This window comes from Carassius auratus, unplaced genomic scaffold (genome assembly GCF_003368295.1).
Source record: "Carassius auratus strain Wakin unplaced genomic scaffold, ASM336829v1 scaf_tig00217684, whole genome shotgun sequence".
In the NCBI taxonomy this organism is placed as follows: domain Eukaryota; kingdom Metazoa; phylum Chordata; class Actinopteri; order Cypriniformes; family Cyprinidae; genus Carassius; species Carassius auratus.
In genome coordinates this window covers 91,921-97,920 of record NW_020529185.1, presented here as the reverse complement: position 1 = coordinate 97,920, position 6,000 = coordinate 91,921, and positions in this window count along the sequence as shown.

The window sequence follows — 6,000 nt, the reverse complement described above, 5'->3', positions numbered from 1 at the left end:
CACTAGCATTACAGTGATACAAACATAGCTGGTTTGGTGATTATTGTATTGTTGTATTGATTATTAATATATCATAGTAAAACTACAGTTACAGTTACTAATGTCCCATTTACTGTGTTTTAACTTCACATTTCATTTATTACTATTGTGTCGTGATTAGATTACCATGATTTTACTACAAATATAACTTACATCATTGATCCTGAAATTAATAATAATATAAAATGGATCGAAGGTCTATGGCACGTCACGTGACAGATAAGAGTTTAATCACACTAATTAGCAGCTGTGTTCATTTATTTAAACGCAATGAAACTCAAAGACAGCCGCGGATGACCGATATAATACAGCGATTAAACATATGGCACTAATCTGATTAATAAAGAAGACAGAATACATTTGATAAAAGGCATTAAAAGAGCGTATATACGACTACTCACCCAAACTGTGGAAATGATAGCAAGTATCGCGCGATGTGTGCTGAATGAGACTTCTTGAACGTGATTTCATAGCGATAAACATCTCATGTCCTCGTGTCGAATTCTGACGCCAAAAGTTTCCCACTGAAAGCAATGAAGGTCGTAGTGCTTCGATATTCGACGCCGAGAGGCACATTTGGCGTCATAAAGTGACGCTAGGGGCGCTTGACCATGCTTCGGTTTTTGACGCCTTTGGAGTGAGAATGGGTTGATGTCTCGTAACTTTGAACGCTCCTCTGGTTTCAGTTGTGTTTCTGTTTATTTTGGTGACGTATAAATAAAATCTTCCCATCTGCCTGCACTTGAGTCTTCGCCTCTTGCGATCCGTGACACTACGTCCTTAATAACAATGGATGAAAAGTTTAGAGCCCTACTGATGATTAAGTCTAGAGTGTGTCCACCTTTGTGTGTGGGTCCATGTCCATGCTGAATCGACAGGTAAAAAAAAAAGCCTCAAGTCCAAATATTCATTTATCACCAATTAACTGTTTGACAAACACTTCCTGCTTCGATGTCCTGATCTGAATTAAAAAAAATAACTCTATTTCTCTAATTACTCTACAACTATATGAAAGACCTAGATCATGTATCTAAAAATAAATCGCTATAGTAAAAGAGAAATAATGAGAGGAGTGAAGTTTCCTACCGTTGTGCTGTGTTTGGTCCTCAGGCGCGTCTTCACCTCGCTCACACGCGCGTTTACAACGCTAAATTAATCATCTTTGCTAATTATTATACATTTACTTCATTGTCAGCTTCAGGTACTTCATTTATTATTGTTCAATGAACTGTTTGAAACAAAAAAAAGGTTGTATTTCAGTAATAATTCAAAATTATCAAAATAAAATAATGGTTTCTATTTTAATATCCTTTAAAATATAATTAATTTCTGTGTTTGTGCAGCTGTATTTTCAGCATCATTCCTCCAGTCTTCAGTGTTACATGATCTTTAGAAATCATGAAATTATGATGATTTATTAATACAATTATTGTAAAGTATGGACTAGTGGTTCGTTTAGGATGGGAGCACTACAGAAAGATTCCGGCCAGAGAATCCTTTTATCAGCTTTATTTTCAAGATCAGGATGCCAATATACAAGTTCTTATAAGTGTCTATGTGGTCTAAACAGAGAGAAAAGGAAAAAGAAATAATGCAATGGTAAGAATAACTGATTAATAAACAAATAAAGGAATACTATACTATGCTCATTGTCATAATTCACAACAGTACAGTACATAAATAATAATTTATGTTAATACAGTGCAACAAAATATGTTACTATTATACCTTTTAATATCTATACCGCTGCACCTTTAATTGGCTATGCAGCCTGAGACTGTCTCACTATAACACTCGATGCAGATAGCACCAAATAAACAGTGATGTTTTCAGGATTCTTCGATGTATATATTTTTTAAAGAACAGCGTTTATTCAAAATATAAATCTTCTAACAATATTAATCTTTGATATCACTTCTCATCAATGTAACACATCCTGAATAAAAGATTCTAAGATCTAATAAAGAATACAATTTATTATAAAAAAAAAAGAAAGGATAAAAATTTACTGAGCCCAAACTATTGAACTGTAGTGAATATTGTTAGAAAATATTTATATTTTAAATAAAAGCTCTTCTTTTTAACTTTTTATTCATCAAAGAATCCTGAAAAAAGTATCACAGATTACAAAATAATATTTATCAGCAAAACTGTTGATAATTCTAATAATAAATCATCATATTATTCTGATTTCTGAAGATCATGTGACACTGAAGACTGGAGGAATGATGCTGAAAATACAGCTGCACATCACATGAATAAATTACACTTTCATGTATATTAAAATAGAAAAATGTTAATACTATCTTACAATATTACATGTTTTCCAGTATTTTTGTGAGCATATCTGCAACTGCAGTTTATAAGGAGTTTGGAAATGTCCCAGAAAGAAGTGAAGTGTTCACCACTTCTAAGAGATCTGCTTCTAAGCAGTTAAGCACACTGTTGAAAAAAGATGTGGGAAGTGTGTCAAGATAGCAGGTTGATGATTTTAGGTGCTGCACTGTGTCTTCCAGAATGTTGCTATCAATTGCTTCAAAAATAGACAGTATCTTTTTGATATTGTGGCTGAATCTGTCTGACCTCTGCATTACTTGAGGATGTGCTAATCGCCTTCCTGATATTGATGATCTTCTCAGAAAAGAAGGATGCAAACTCATTGCATTTGCTGTCTGAGAGCATTTCACTGGGAATCTGACTTCAGTCTATGTCTCCTAACTTTGAACGCTCCTCTGGTTTCAGTTGTGTTTTTGTTTATTTTGGTGACGTATAAATAAAATCTTCCCATCTGCCTGCACTTGAGTCTTCGCCTCTTGCGATCCGTGACACTACGTCCTTAATAACAATGGATGAAAAGTTTAGAGCCCTACTGATGATTAAGTCTAGAGTGTGTCCACCTTTGTGTGTGGGTCCATGTACATGCTGAATGGACAGGTAAAAAAAAAAAGCCTCAAGTCCAAATATTCATTTATCACCAATTAACTGTTTGACAAACACTTCCTGCTTCGATGTCCTGATCTGAATTTAAAAAAAATCTCAAACATGCTCCGAGGTGCCGATCTGAATCAACCGAGTCGCGAAAATGCTCCAAAGCGCCGATCTGAATCAACCGAGTCGCGAACAGGCTCCGAAGTGCCGATCTGAATCAACCGAGTCGCGAACAGGCTCCGAAGTGCCGATCTGAATCAACCGAGTCGCGAACATGCGCCGAAGTGTCGATCTGAATCAACCGAGTCGCGAACATGCGCCGAAGTGCCGATCTAAATCAACCGAATCGCGAACATGCTCCGAAATGCCGATCTGAATCAACCGAGTCGCGAACAGGCTCCGAAGTGCCGATCTGAATCAACCGAGTCGCGAACATGCGGCGAAGTGTCGATCTGAATCAACCGAGTCGCGAACAGGCTCCGAAGTGCCGATCTGAATCAACCGAGTCGCGAACATGCGCCGAAGTGCCGATCTAAATCAACCGAATCGCGAACATGCTCCGAAATGCCGATCTGAATCAACCGAGTCGCGAACAGGCTCCGAAGTGCCGATCTGAATCAACCGAGTCGCGAACATGCGGCGAAGTGCCGATCTGAATCAACCGAGTCGCGAACAGGCTCCGAAGTGCCGATCTGAAAACTTCAAAACAAAGAATGTAAAAAATAACTCTATTTAACTAATAACTCTACAACTCTATGAAAGACCTAGATCACGTATCTAAAAATAAATTGTTATAGTAAAAGAGAAATAATGAGAGGAGTGAAGTTTCCTACCGTTGTGCTGTGTTTGGTCCTCAGGCGCGTCTTCACCTCGCTCACACGCGCGTTTACAACGCTAAATTAATCATCTTTGCTAATTATTATACATTTACTTCATTGTCAGCTTCAGGTACTTCATTTATTATTGTTCAATGAACTGTTTGAAACAAAAAAAGGTTGTATTTCAGTAATAATTCAAAATTATCAAAATAAAATAAAATAATGGTTTCTATTTTAATATCCTTTAAAATATAATTTATTTCTGTGTTTGTGCAGCTGTATTTTCAGCATCATTCCTCCAGTCTTCAGTGTTACATGATCTTTAGAAATCATGAAATTATGATGATTTATTAATACAATTATTAATAGTTGTGCTACCAAATATTATTTTGGAATCTGCGATAATGTTTTCAGGATTCTTCGATGTATTATTTTTTTAAAGAACAGCGTTTATTCAAAATATAAATCTCTTCTAACAATATTAATCTTTGATATCACTTCTTATCAATGTAACACATCCTGAATAAAAGACTCTAAGATCTAATAAAGAATACAATTTCTTTTAAAAAAAAGAAAGGATAAAAATTTACTGAGCCCAAACTATTGAACTGTAGTGAATATTGTTAGAAAATATTTATATTTTAAATAAAAGCTCTTCTTTTTAACTTTTTATTCATCAAAGAATCCTGAAAAAAGTATCACAGATTACAAAATAATATTTATCAGCAAAACTGTTGATAATTCTAATAATAAATCATCATATTATTCTGATTTCTGAAGATCATGTGACACTGAAGACTGGAGGAATGATGCTGAAAATACAGCTGCACATCACATGAATGAATTACACTTTCATGTATATTAAAATAGAAAAATGTTAATAATATCTTACAATATTACATGTTTTCCAGTATTTTTGATCAAATAAATGCTGTCTTGATGAGTAAAATAAATTCTTGTAAAAAAACATAAACAATCATTCTGATCCCAAACTCTGACCGGTAGTGTGTGTTTGTGTGTGTTTTTATATATATATATATATATGCCCACTAACACACTAGGCAAGGCAAGGCAAGTTTATATATATAGCACATTTCATACACAATGGTAATTCAAAGTGCTTTACATAAAAGAAAGTAAAATAATCATAAAGGAAAATTATAAAACAAATTAACCAAGCAATTTTAAAACTTTTAAAATGATTAAAAATTTACTTAATTTAAAATGAATTTATAAACAGTTACAAAATGTGTTTACTTGGAAAAAAAACAGTGAAAATATAGTGCAATCAGTTCGGACATTGCAGAGTGCTCATTCAATAAATGCACAGCTAAACAGATGAGTTTTAAGTCTAGATTTAAATGTGACTAGTGTTTTAGCACATCTGGTCTCTTCTGGAAGATGATTCCAACTGCGAGCGGCATAGAAACTAAAAGCAGATTCCCCTTGTTTTGTGTGAATCCTTGGTATTTCTAACTGACTCGATCCTAATGATCTGAGTGCTCTGTTAGGTTTATATTCAGTGAGCATATCTGCAACTGCAGTTTTTAAGGAGTTTGGAAATGTCCCAGAAAGAAGTGAAGTGTTCACCACTTCTAAGAGATCTGCTTCTGAGCAGTTAAGCACACTGTTGAAAAAAGATGTGAGAAGTGTGTCAAGATAGCAGGTTGATGATTTTAGGTGCTGCACTGTGTCTTCCAGAATGTTGCTATCAATTGCTTCAAAAATAGACAGTATCTTTTTGATATTGTGGCTGAATCTGTCTGACCTCTGCATTACTTGAGGATGTGCTAATCGCCTTCCTGATATTGATGATCTTCTCAGAAAAGAAGGATGCAAACTCATTGCATTTGCTGTCTGAGAGCATTTCACTGGGAATCTGACTTCAGTCTATGTCTCCTAACTTTGAACGCTCCTCTGGTTTCAGTTGTGTTTTTGTTTATTTCGGTGACGTATAAATAAAATCTTCCCATCTGCCTGCACTTGAGTCTTCGCCTCTTGCGATCCGTGACACTACGTCCTTAATAACAATGGATGAAAAGTTTAGAGCCCTACTGATGATTAAGTCTAGAGTGTGTCCACCTTTGTGTGTGGGTCCATGTCCATGCTGAATCGACAGGTTAAAAAAAAAGCCTCAAGTCCAAATATTCATTTATCACCAATTAACTGTTTGACAAACACTTCCTGCTTCGATGTCCTGATCTGAATTTAAAAA